Consider the following 14,689-nt stretch of genomic DNA (forward strand, 5'->3'; position numbering starts at 1 on the left):
TCGGTACTGTGTGAAGATGGCGGGCTATAACCACCAGAGTAACCGTTTCCAAGATCAATAAGACCGAGCTTAAAAGGATGGTGCAAGGCGAGCAGCGAGAGCACTAGATGAAGGTTGTAGAAGTGCATGTTGCTACTAACAGTCATAACTAGTGGACATCCAGTGATGTGAAACATGTTATGGTCATAGTTCTTAGGAGGTTTTAATCTTGTGTTGAGCAGTTGCTCTGTAGTGAACTTGTACTAATTCTGCAAGTAATACATTTATCAAAGAGCAATGTTGCAACCCACTTTATCTCTGTGTACTCTCCACAATGTGTTGAATCGGAATGCTATGTATCTATTTTAAGAAACATGCTATGTGCTAGAGAGAGAGAGAGAGAGAGAGAGAGAGAGAGAGAGAGAGAGAGAGAGTGACTTAACAGAGTCAAAGGAGTGTGTGAGTGTGTGAAGTTTCAAAGCTAAGTTGTGTTCTGAGTGTCCCCATGACCATTTGAGAGTTGGTGTGTTCGAATCGAGAAGCTCTTGCGGATGGCTACATGTCTCCCATGGCATTATCTAATTAGTTTGATATCCTAAACTATTGCCTTTCCATTCCGCTAAGAGGAAAATCAGCAAGAAACACCCAGAAATCCTATTGGGTACTTTTACGGCAACCGCACTGGAAAACTCCCTACTAAAGGAAACCTCTACCACAATTAGGCTGGGAATCTTTCATGTTTTGAAAATCATGGCAAAGTGGAAAAACCTCCGCCGAGTAGAATTATGTAACTTCAAGCAAAGGAAATCGTGAAAAAGAAAGTTCTGGTTCCGCATAAACTAATCTTACAAAAATAAATCCCCAAAACAAGTTTGTGGGAAGCCATAACATGGAGAGAATTTTCTGGGAAAGGCAGTGCGGAGAACTTTTCACCACACAACCCAACCAACAAAAATGGATTTGGGCATGCCTTTCGCATGATTGTGAACCTAAGAATGGAGAAAAGTAATGCCTTCCAAAAGAAACCCTCTAGGAAGCTCGCAGCTGGGAGTGTTACACTGTTCCAACCGGGAAGATAGTGCAAAAACTTCTACAACACCACACGAGCAAGCACACGAGCAAGAGGGAGTGTGAGGGTTCAAGAATAATTTGGACCAAGAAAAGGAGTGCCAAGAGCTAGAAGCTGTGCATAGTCTAGGTCCAGGAAGCCCAAGAAGGACAAAATTCGAAAGAACAACCACAACAATAAAACCCCCGAAAAAGGTTCAAAGGAGTCATGGCATCATTAGCCAAAAATTTCCTGGTGTTCTCAGGAGAGAAAGGGGAAGATGCAGATCTGCATGTAAGGAGGTTTGAGCAATACTAGAAAGTGGCCAGACCTCAGAATATGGAAGAGCCAGAGCTAAGTGAGATCCACAGGATGCTTTCATGAAAACCTTCCAAGACAGAGCTACAGAGTGGGTTTCATGATACCAAGACAACCATTTCTAGACTTATGAAGAGGTCATGACTGCTTTTTTGGGGAGATTCTGTAAGAAAAAGTTTGCAACTCAACTCTGTGATAAAATGAGAGAACTCCGACAAGAAGACATGGATGTAGAAGCCTATACAACAAAACTACTATGCTTGAGGCAGAGAGTGGCAAAACAAACCCAACCCTTAATGCAAATAGTTGCAAATTGGTTTGTCCAAGGGCTTAAGCCGGACATCCATGCAGCACTCATCAGCACAAAGCAAGCCAAAACTGAAGAGGAGTTTTGAGGAACTGGTCGAGCTGGCCAAAATGGTAAAAAAAAGGAAGCCAAGAAAGAAGATAAAAGAGAAATCCCAAGAAAAAGTGTCACAATTGAGGAGGAGCGACACCTCACAAGACACTCTAGTTGGCTGAAGAAAAGGAAAGACAAAAAGAAGAAAACAGCGAAGGTAAAAATGAGCCCCCGAGAACTTGTGCTGCAGATGAAGCAGCTGATCAAGAGATGAAAAAGAGCAAAAGCTCAGAATTTTGCAAAAATGTGTTCTACTCTCAATGCAAATAGGAAGGCCGCCTCTAGAAGCAAGTAGAAATCTGCACAAGATGCACATAGAGCTCAACAATAAAAGATGCTTGGAAGAAAGCAAGAAGGATGCTGATTGGTTGCAAACCAATGTAGTATCAATGCTGCTAGACAGACATGTCCGATTGCGACAAGTGTTGGATTTATGCCCAAGATTCAAGGCTAAAATCTTGATGTCAAGAATTGAAGGATTGAGCAAAGAATTGAAACACTCAGAAGAAGAAGAAACCCCAAAATGTAGCCAAATGCAAGTTGAGAAACCCCCAGCATATCTAGAGATAATGAAGTGACCAAGGTCACAATCCAACTAAACAATGTGCTTATCAATGATGTTGTATTGGATGGTGGATGTAAAGTAAACGTCATTACAGAGAAAAATATAGTAGGATCCAAGTCTCAAATGGGAACCCATTCCATTCAACATAAGAATGGGAGATAATAGAATGGTGGTTCCTAAGGGAATTTTCAAAAATGTCCAAATGAAAATCAAACAAGTAGACTTCAAGGTCAACCTAGTGGTCATAACCACTAAAAACCACACCGGGTCTTACCAGGTGTTATTGGGATGGCCCTGGTTGAGACACAACAAAGTGAAGCAGGATTGGGGCAGAAATAGAATCTCCATCAGAAAGGGGAAGCAAAAAGTCCATGTTGACCTTTTCGATGTAAGGGGATCAGTAAAACCTGCTCAAAAGCCAGTTCATGCGGAAACATTGAATATGTCAGAAGGCTTTGATGATGATGAAGAGGACACAATACTCTACGAACATCCCAGCCTAGTGCCCCTATACATGTTACATTTAGATGAAGTAATGGGGCACTATGCGGAAGCAAAAGATAGAAAAGCAAAAGTAGAAACCAAAGAAATAAAGAAAAAAGAATAAAATTCTACAAAACCAAAGGGCTCAAGGAGAGCAAAACCATGCAGGAGAAAGCCTCGGAAGAGGTTGAATGGACCCGGAATCTAGACCAAGAGGAAGAAATGCAAGAGATCCATGAATGGGTGCAGAAGCAAAAAGAGAACTGGAAGGGAAATGCTACAAAAGTAAGCTCGGACAAACTACAAGAGGTGAATCTGGGAAATGAAAAAGAAGAAAAGTCGGTGAAGATTAGTCTGAAACTGGAAGAAGAATTCAAGCAAGAGTTGGTGTCCTTACTAAAAGAATACCAATATGTCTTTGCTTAGTTGTATGGGGACAGGGAGGGCATTGACCCTAAATTCTTTCAACACAGCATCAATTTAAGAGAAGGAGCCATGCTAGTCAGACAGCATAGGTATAGAAGGAGCCCTAACTACGCCAAACAAGTCAAAGAAGAAATTGACAGACTACTAAGAGTAGGTTTCATTGTGCCAATAGAGAAAGTTGCTTGGATATCCCCAATTGTGGTAGTTCCCAAAAAGAACATGAAGATCAGAATCTGTGTGAAATACCACAAGCTGAATGTCACAACTACCTCGTATCGCTTCCCACTTCCGTTTACGAACTCCTTGCTAGATGAGGTGACTAGGAAGGAAATGTACTCATTTCTGGATGGATTCAGTGGGTACAACCAAGTAAAAATGTTACCAAAAGGTAGGGAGAAAATAACCTTCATCTCACTGAATGGGTCGTGGAGCAACTATCATGATGTTTGGCTTGAAAAATGCACCGGCTACTTTTCAAAGGATGGTGTAAGAGATTTTATATGATTACTTGATAGACTTCATGAAAGATTTTGTGGATGACTTCAGTGTATTTGGAGATAAGGCAAAGCACATCTATCATTTGAGGATGTGTCTACAGAGATACAAGGCTCAAGCTAAATCCAACCAAGTGTGCATTTGCCGTAAGATCAGGAACACTGTTTAGGACACATAGTGTCACCCAAGGATTGGCCCCATAGATCCTGCTAAAGCAGTACTGCTAAAGCAGAGGCCATATCCAAAATATCTACTCCAGAGAACATCAAGCAACTAGAGAGGTTCCTTGGTAAGGTTAAGTGGCATACTAGATTTTTAAAATATTTAGCACATGTGGCCAACCCATTGTATGCACTTATCAAGAAAGATGCAAATTAGGAATGGAATCCGTAGTGTCAAAAAGCATTCCATTGGCTAAAGAGAATGGTGTCAACTGCACCAGTGGTGACCACCCCAGACTAGAAAGAAATATTCCATGTATATGTAGATGCTTCAAACAAAGCAGTGGGCAGTGTAGTGATGTAGGAGAAGCAAGAGGGGTATATGCAACCTATTCACTATATGCAAGCAAAGCCCTCACGAGGGTGGAAAGGAACTATAGCACAATATAGCAGGAAGCTCTCTCAATGATATATGCTATGAACAAGTTCCAACACTATCTCTTGGGAAACAAATTTGTTTTCCAGGTGGACCATCAAGCCCTGATCTATTTGGTGAACAAAGCTTTTATGGTGGGGAAGATGGCAAGGTGGATGCTCCTGCTTCAAGAATTTGAGTTCACCATCCAGCACACACCCAAAAAAGAAAATGCAGGTGGAATTTATGTCGAGACTGTATTCTAAAGAACTGGCTCTAAATGGAGTGGATGACCAATGCTCAAATACCAACTTATTCACAGTAGTAGCTGCAGAAATGGGAGAGAATTGATATTATGATATGATGCAATTTATAGAAGATGGAACATTCCTGGAAGGTTACAGTGCTGACAAAAAGAAAAGGATTGCCTTGAGAAGCAGAAACTTCACAATGATTACCGAGAGCAGCTCTACAAAAGAGGCATAGACCAGATCCTACAAAGGTGTGTCCCCTCCCAGAGCATGAGCAGCAAAGCCGTATTGAGGGAAGCACAATGTGGCATAACCAGAGGACACATGGGCGGAAAAATTACAGCCCAAAAAATTTTGCAAGTAGGCCTATGGTGGCCACCACAATGGTCATGAAGGATGCCAACAATGAAGCAAAGCAATGTGATGTCTGTCAGATGGGTCAACCTGGTAATTCTAATAGATTCCTATCTCGCCCATACTGCCACTGTTTCCATTCATGAAGTGGAGATTGGATTTTGTTGGACCAATCAAGCCGTCCACAAAAGGGATCAGGTGTGAATACATCATTGTTGGCAACCGACTATTTCACCAAACGGCCAGAAGCTAAAGCTGTGAAAAGCAATTCTGCAGAAGAGGTGGTGAAGTTTCTCTTCAAGGATATTATTGCTAGGCATGGATTGCCGGTGGAAATAGTCAGTGATCAGGGCACAAATGTCATGAACAAGGTAATGAAAGGGTTGATGGAAAGGTACCTCATCAATCACAAGAAGTCCTCAACCTATTACCCACAGTGCAATGGCCAGGCGAAATCTACCAACAAGGTTCTGACCAAAATTTTAAAGAAGATCATAAATGCCAACATCCTCAAACAGTGAATGGCTTCAGGATGAGAAAGTACATGGGCCAACTGGTGGTAGTCACACCAGAAGAAGAATAAGTAGAGGACAAGAAGCCGGTCTAGAGCGTCTGCTATGGCATGATCTCACCAACGGAGATTGACGCGGAAAATCCAAGAAGAAACAAAGCCGCAGAGGAATTCCGCAAGGGTGGCCAGTCTGCGAAAGATCACAATTCTGCAACCAAATAAGGCTAGGTCAGCAAAGAAGTAAGCAACCAAATAAGGCTAGGTCAGCAAAGAAGTAAGCAACCAAGTGTATGCCAGCCAAATCCATGTCAGCAATGCAAATGGCCATGATGTCAGCATAAGTGACTGCATGGAGGATAGCTGTCACAACATCATTAAAATTCCACATGCAATGGTAAGATGGGGAGGCGCCAAGAAAAGTTTAATGCCTTTAAGCCAAGATGGCGGGAATGATACGAATCAAGGGTCAAGTCACATCGAAAAGTGGGAAGCCAAAAATGACCATGCCCCAAGAAAGGAAGGAAAGAGGAAAAAGCATCGCAAAAAAGAACACAACGAGCCAAAATGCGCACACTCTCAACTCGCTTTCTTGCTCACAGCTCTCTCACCAATTCACAGCAATCTCTCTAAAGACAAAGCCATGCCAAAAATTAACAAGACTCTAATGCCAGAAAAAAGGCTAGCAAAAAGCCTCTGCATACCGATGATGGTCCATGACATGAGAAAGAAGGAACACCAAGAGTGGGCAAGGAAGTGCGGCTTCGAAAAGCTCTGAATCACCAGTGGGAGGACTTGCAAGACCTCGCGGGTGGGGGCAGGCTAATCAATCAATTTCTTGAGACAAACACTGTGCATGTGTGGAGGGGAAGGAGCCCATAAAAATCTTAGAGCTCCCAGCACATCACGCACTAGGGTTGCCGATGGACAATGCGTTGGACACTAACATGAAGCCCGAGGTGGAGGAAGAGATCTCGAAGACAGGCAATATGTACCAAGTGAAGGATGTGGCAGATGAGACTCGGAGAGAACAATTTATCTTCTTCTTACATAATGGGATGTTCATGGGAAAGCCAGAGGACATGTCGAACAAAAACTATAGGCTGTTCGCAAAACAGAAGCAGGAGAGAAGATAGCTGCCATCTACAAGAAAATTTTGGCAAAACGAGCAGCCCAGGGGCCAAAGAAAAACAGTTGATGGTGGTGCATGCACACTTAAGGGCAAATGGTCCTTGAAGTCCACTAGAGTGACTTTCGGTTCGTTTGAAGATGATGTAGATGATGAAGAAGAATGGTAGAAAACAGCCCAAAAGGCCAGCAAAATGAGAAAGCATAGAATGGATGAAGGCTTGTTTGCCAGACCCAGAAGAAGTAAAGAAATAGAAAGCAGAGGAAGAAAGGAAAAGGCAACTGAAGAAGAGACAGAAGCAAGAAGCTGATGTAGAAGCACAAAAGAAAAGGAAGGTGGAAGAGGAGAAAAGGAAAAAGGAGGAAGAAGAAAAGATAAGGAAAGAGGAGGAAGAGAAAAAGAAAAGAGAAGGAGAACATCAAAAAAAGAGAGAAGAGGAAGCACAGAAGAGCAAGATGTCTGCAGGGGTAGAACTTTTTGTACCACCAAAACTTTGGCCTTGGGTGGCAACTTTGGAATAAAAAAATGCAAGAGGGACTGAGCCATAGCCCAAAGCTACCCGGAGAACTGGAGGCGCAACTCCCCACTCCGCAAGCTAAGCATGAACAAAGGGCTAATGACTGTGGCCCAGAACATTCTTTCTCAAGCCATCACTGTAGTGGAGGAATATGAGTCAAAGGCCTAGAACACTATTCACCAAATGTGCACCCTGAATCACCAACAACACGGTCTACACACAAAAGCTACAACCAAATCCAGGGATTTGGAGAGCAAAGCACAGATCATGGCTTAGCATATGTAGAGATGCAGAGCAACCTTGCCATGGCAGAAGAGGCTTTGGTCCAGCAAAAAGAGCTGAGTGAAGGGAAAATCAAAACCCTCACCAACAGCGAGAAAAACATGCTCCAGGCTCAGGTGGAAAGGCTTAGGGCGGAATTAGCAGAAGCCCATAAGCCAGTCGAAGTCTGGGGTGACACCATCCAAGGGTTGAAAAAAGAAGTGATGGAGAGCACTACAGCGTTGGCAGTCACCCCAGACAAAGGTCTAAGCCTTGAAGAACTAGGAGGAAGAAGAGATAATGTGCCTTCAGCTTGATGATAAAATAGAAATTATAAAAACAACAAAGGCCAGACTCAGCAACGTGTGGGACCAAGCCTTGGAATCACTGATTGAAATACAAGAACAAATGGCTTGTAAAGCTCAAGAGGTCATTCATGACCTAGATGAAGATGATGATGCAGATAAGGAGCAACAACCATAGTAGAAATAGCAACAATAGCAACAATAGCACAGCAGTAGCCTGCAAGCCAAGGGTCCCCCAAGCCAAGCGCTTCAAAGAAGGAGAAACAAACAAAAAATGAGGAGCAAAGCTTGGTGCAAGCCCTGAAGGCCACAGCTTGGAAAGCAGCTCACTAGGAGAAGGAGGCTAAGAAACTAACATAGAAAAATAAGGAATTACAGCAAGAATTGCAAGATGCCACACCCTCCCAGGAATATGCAGAAATTTTGAGACAAGCCTATGAAGTAAGAGACAAAGCAAAAACACAGGCAGAAGAATAAGGAAAAAATAGAGAAAAGCACAAAATTTGAAATGGACATAATTAGTGAGTTGAATGCCCTTGAATTGGAAATACAACACTCTCTAGAAAATGAAGACCAACTCAGAAGAGAAAGTCCTGAAGACCGGGAAGAGTACAAGAGAGCCCTCCAGAGGCAAATAGAGGAGGCACGACCAATGGCGGAAAAGGTGCATCAGACCTAGAAAACAAGATTACAGTAGAAAGTGGAGCTACAAGAAGCAAAAGAAGAGGTCGTCAAGCTACAAGTAGAAATCACCAAGGTTGATGCGGAACTAACCTCAGAAAGCACAAAGATGCTGCCGAGACTAATGTGCCAAAAGAAAAGAGTGTGGAGAGCTATTGGTTGAGGTCTAGAAGTTGTAGGACACCAACCAAGCCCTGAATAAAGAAAATGAGTACCTTAAAGACAGATTAGTCAATAGCTCAACTGCTCCATGGGCCAGCACGGATAACATATTTTTTGAAGCCTCTCATGTGATGTTCTAAGAGCTATTGAAGGCCAACAAGGAGCTACCATAATACTTTAAAAATGCAAATAGAATAAGGTCCATACGGACCAGGAAACCCCTCCCTCCAGAACATCCATGCTCTCAATTATTGTTCTCTTAGAATTCGAAGGGGAGAAAGTTGCTTCCACCAAGGATGCAATCACCAAGTAGCACCAATGTCTGGAAGTGGGACATCGGAGACCTAGATGTGAAAAAAACACAAAGCCCACTTCCAAAACATCTGGCAGAGTACGAAGAAGCTACAGAGGTGGAGTGGAAGCCAATACCAATGGTAGAAAAGAAAATCCTAGGGAAAACCCCACACCGACCAGTGGTAAGAGTGTTCGACATGCAGACTCTGCAGATCGACAACAAAGGTCTTGGGTGTTCAAAAGAGCAGGCGACAAAACTAAAGAGGATGCAGAAGCACACAACTTACTCCGATAATGTGTACATACTGCACTACACTCCTCCAGAGATGTTTATGAAGTTCCAAGAGAAATTTGTCAAGGGAATGGGTTTTGGAGCAAAAGCTCGAGCACCAGCGTGCCAGGTGTTGCACTCAGTAGCTTAGTGGTGGCGGCAGAGTGCTCAGTCTAACCACCTTCCACATCATGAGCACCACCTCAATACTTCACGTGTGAAGATGGCATGCTTAACCACCAGAGTAGCCATTGCCAAGATCAAGAAGACCAAGCTTAAAAGGATGGTGCAAGGCGAGCAGCAAGAGCACTAGCTAAAAGTTACAGAAGTGCACACTACTGATAGTCACACAACTAGTGGACACCCCCACTGATGTGAAACATGCTATGGTCATAGTTCTTAGGAGGCTTTAGTCTTGTTTCGAGCATTTTCTCTATAGTGAACTTGTACTGATTCTGGAAGTAATACATTTATCAAAGAGCAATGTTGCAACCCACTTTATCTCTGTGTACTCTCTGCAATGTGTTGAATCGAAATGTTGTGTCTCTGTGTTAAGAAACATGTTGTGTGACAAAGAGAGAGAGAGAGAGAGTGTGTGTGTGTGTGTGACTTAGTAGAGTGTGAGTGTGTGAATTTCCAAAGCTGAGTTGTGTTCTTAGTGTCCCCATGACCACTCTAGAATTGGTGTTTGAATCTAGAAGCTCTGGCAGGTGGCTACATGTCTCCCACGACATTGCCTAATTGGTCTGATATCCCAGACTACTATCTTGCCATTCCACTGAGAGGAAAATCAGCGAGAAACACCGCCACTATATGCTCATGACTCAGGGTGATATGACTTACCCTTTTGATCCAAGTGAAACGAGATCTATGGCTATGATTAGGCAACTCCTTGGCTTCACATTCAAACCCGAGAGTATGCATTGTTAGCCTCATCTCATGAGTGTTGCTCTACATTCCTTTCCATTTGATTCAAGAGGGATCATACGCCCTTGGTGATGACCTTCAACATTTAGTTATGGATATGATTTTTGGCTTTGTATATAGCTTATTGTATGTGTTTGTTGTGCATGACCACCCTTCAATTTTGAGGACGAAATCATTGTAGGAGGGAATGGTTTATAACAAAGCTATTTTCCACTAACACATGTACACCTTGGGGTTTAGGCACACAGGCTTTGGGCATGGACTAGTGTGGACACATTTTAGGGCAAGTGACTATATAAATCACTTGGTTGATAGCTATTGTATCCTTTTATGACCTTTATGACATTACACACTAGATCTTCAACTTTCTTTCTCTAACCCAAGCTAATGTAAGCTAATCTAGGTTTAGCTTCCTTTGAGCACTCAGATCACAAGGTCTTTTAAGCTAGTTTTGGATAAGGCGTAGTGGCAATCCATCTTGATGTGGAGACGCTCCAAGTGAGCAAATAGAGGTCTCCAAATAGGACCACTTAATTAGCGATCTATCTTATTGAAACACTCTAAGAGAGTAAATGCAGGTCTCCAAGTAAGACCATTTTACACTAGTTTAACTCTTTGCAACCACTTCCCTTGTAGTGACACACATAGTGAAGGTCTCAAGAAGTACCCTCCTCTACTACAAAAAATAATGTGGAAGAAGACAAAGAGTGATCCATCCTCCATGCCTCAACATCAACCAAGCTACCTAGATCTCTATAGCTATAGCAATCAAACTTCAACCCTATTGTGCTGGCCAGGCCTAGCCAATAGTGTCCATGAGGCTAAGATTGGTAAGAAATTGGGAGAAGCCAATCCCTTGGTCCCAAATAGTGAAATCCACCAATAATATGTCCTAACTCCTATTAAGGTCCACATTTTGTGGAAAAACTAATGTTGAAGAAGATAAAGAGGTGAGCCATCCATGCCTCCACATAAAAAAAGCTATCTAGATCTCTAGAGGTACAACAACCAAGCTTCAACGTTGTTGTTGGGCCAAGCCTAGCTGAGGCCAAGATTGCCAAGAAACTAGGACAAGCTAATCACGTGGTCCCAAATGGTGAAATCCACCCATAATCTATCCTACTTCCTACTTCCTATTGAGGCACAATCTTGGGCTCACAGGTGTTATTAGCTAGGCTTGGCTAACGACAAGGTTGAAGCTTGCTTGCCACAACTATAGAGATCCAATCAGATTTTTTAATAGGAAGTAGGACAAGTTGTGGTGGCTTCCACCACTGAGGACCCGACCAGCTTTTTTGATAGGAAGTAGGAAGTAGCAAGTAGGACAAATGGTGGGTGACGTCTACCACTTAGAACCAGGTCATTGGCTTTTCCCAATTTCTCTTGGCAAGAAATTTGGAGAAGCCAATGACTCGGTTCCGAATGGTAGAAGAAAAAACCACAATCTATCCTACTTCCTATTGAGGACCACATTTACTTCCTTTTGACCCATCATGCTCGATGGGTCAAGAGTGATACACGACCAAAGTTTCTCGTCTAGACCATGGGGCATTTGAAAAAACATAATCCATTGGGTGTGTCCCATTATTCGAAGGGGGTTACTTGGGAACCCCTGAGAGAGTTCGAATCAATAGTCAAGATACCAATAAGAGTTAAGAGGGTCTTATTTTTTTGCTTGTTATTTCACCTGTTGTTTAGTGCTTTTTTATTCTCTCATTTCTCCTTCACTATATGCTATGTTCTTTCACGTAGATAGTCCACATGATTCTTCATGGGTGCTTTGTTGTTTGTATTTATTTCCCATTTATTTATGCTTTCCTTGCATGGTGGGTTCTCATTCCATCAAAGCAATTAATCCAAAATCTAATCAGTCATGTAGAAGAATGATAGTTTATCATCTTATAATAAAGATTGTACCTTGTTTCCAATCGGAGAAGAAAACCAAGATTTTTGAAGTTTCCATAACCATTGGTGTGGAAAGAAGGACAATTTATCATCTTTAAAGAGTGTACCTCATTTCCAATCAAAGAAGAAACACAGTTAGAGAAGAAACACAGTTAGAGAAGAAAACCAAGATTTTTAAAGTTTCTATATCCATTGGCATGGAGAATGATAATTTATTCCGATCAGAAACACCATCAGAGAAGAAAACCAAGATTTTTGAAGTTCCTATATCCATTGGCGTAGAGAAAGGAGACATGGACCTATCTTTATGGGAGCCAATTGGGGACTTCATCTGCCAAAAGATAACATTTTATTAGTAAATATTAAAATTTACTAAAAAAAAATCAACAATTAAATAGAGATTGCTCTGATACCACTGTTAAAACCCTAAGATCTCTCTAGATAATTGTTGTGCATAAAACATGCATAAATCAGGCATAAACTCAACCACCCAACCACCCCCGAGCCCAAGGGATGCACACATGAATAATGAATGAAATACATCATACCTCTACCTTGATGTCCCATACCATCAAGAGGTATAACTCCAATCCAATAGCATGTAGCTATAGTGTGAAATGGTTGAAGAGTAGATATGGATCTCTACACAAGAGACCATAGCATAGCCCAAGCTCCCAAAGCTTCCAAGCCCCCTTGAGTGTGCCCCATGCCCCTATTATATAGGAGAGCCCTCAAGTGACTCTTGACTTTCCATTCCTCATGTGTGACCCTTGGATGCCTGACCCTAACCTTAAACCTTAAGGTTAGTCCTAACCCATGCTCCACTAGAGCTTGTTCCCATGCTCCCATGCTCACAAGCCTAATGTGGGTTAGCCTCCTAGTATATGCACACATAATGTGTATATAACATAGCACACATAATGTACATATAACATACTCTGTTAAAACCCTAAGATCTCTCTAGATAATTGTTATGCATAAAACATGCATAAATCAGGCATAAACTCAACCACCCAACCACCCCCGAGCCCAAGGGATGCACACATGAATAATGAATGAAATACATCATACCTCTACCTTGATGTCCCATACCATCAAGAGGTATAACTCCAATCCAATAGCATGTAGCTATAGTGTGAAATGGTAGAAGAGTAGATATGGATCTCTACACAAGAGACCATAGCATAGCCCAAGCTCCCAAAGCTTCCAAGCCCCCTTGAGTGTGCCCCATGCCCCTATTATATAGGAGAGCCCTCAAGTGACTCTTGACTTTCCATTCCTCATGTGTGACCCTTGGATGCCTGACCCTAACCTTGTGTGTGCCCCATGCCCCTATTATATAGGAGGGCCCTCAAGTGACTCTTGACTTTCCATTCCTCATGTGTGACCCTTGGATGCCTGACCCTAACCTTAAACCTTAAGGTTAGTCCTAACCCATGCTCCACTAGAGCTTGTTCCCATGCTCCCATGCTCACAAGCCTAATGTGGGTTAGCCTCCTAGTATATGCACACATAATGTGTATATAACATAGCACACATAATGTACATATAACATAAGCCAAAAGTTTTGGGAAAATGAAAAGACAAAAAAAATCGGAATGTGAAAGGTCAAAAGTTTCCGGAATACGGAAGGTCAAAAGTTTTTCTGGAATTCGGAAAGCCAAAAGGTTTCGGGAAAACGGAAAGCCAAAGGTTTTCCGGAAGTCGAAAAGCCAAAATTTGTCAATAAGAAATTTTCAGGAATTTTTCAGAGTTTTTTTAACTCAAATCCAGTAATTTTCAGAAATTTCTAAGCTTTTTCCAAGCTTTTTTTTGAAATAAATTCAAAAAGCTTTTTTTTAAAAAAAATAAAAAACTCATTTTTGAAAAAAAATGAAAAAAATAAATATAAGCTTTAATTAGCTTATAATCAACTTTGATTTTTTAGGGGGGGCGATTTTTCACCGGCGGCTGCTGCGCAGCGTCGTCGACTTCACCTGAGAGAGAGAGAATTTGATTCTCTTCTCCCCTCTCTCCTCTCTTTCCTCTCCATTCCTATCCCTCCTCCAATCTCTTCTCTCTCTCTGTTAATCAGAGAGAGATTAGCTTAATCTTTGATTAAGCTTTTTTAATTAAATCCTTAATCATAATTAGCATTAATTATGATTAATGTTTTAAAAAAATCATTTTCAAGAGAATTTTCACCCGGAAAAGAGAAAGAAAAATCAGATTTGAGAGGCGGAGAGAGTCCCACGCACACGGGAGAGCATCTCATGCATCAACACGCTGTCCCCTACTGAATTTCAGTAGAAATTGATAGAAATTTGATCGCATTCCTGCGGAAAAAAACCCGCAAAAAATGTATAAAAATACATTTTTAATCATAAAAATGCTCAAAAAATTCCTAAAAAATTAGGAAAAAATTTCTAAAAATTCTAGAAATTCAGGGAATCCATCCTACAAAAATATCCACCATAAACTTTATGGTATTTTTGTAAAAAATTCTATTAATGCTCGATTTTAATCATAAAAAATAGAGAAAAATAGCATTAACTCACGATATTCCCCCGCAACGTCGATTCGTCCATTGAATTGAAGTACCACACGTTCCAATCACCATAACGATGATCCATGTGCATTTCATCAACACAAATCAACAAAAGATAACATTTTATTAGTAAATATTAAAATTTACAAAAAAAAATCAACAATTAAATAGAGATTGCTCTGATACCACTATTAAAACCCTAAGATCTCTCTAGATAATTGTTATGCATAAAACATGCATAAACTCAACCACCCAACCACCCCCGAGCCCAAGGGATGCACACATGAATAATGAATGAAATACATCA

The sequence above is a fragment of the Cibotium barometz genome, chromosome 25 (genome assembly GCF_041138505.1).
Source record: "Cibotium barometz isolate CiBa-2024 chromosome 25, ASM4113850v1, whole genome shotgun sequence".
Lineage (NCBI taxonomy): Eukaryota > Viridiplantae > Streptophyta > Polypodiopsida > Cyatheales > Cibotiaceae > Cibotium > Cibotium barometz.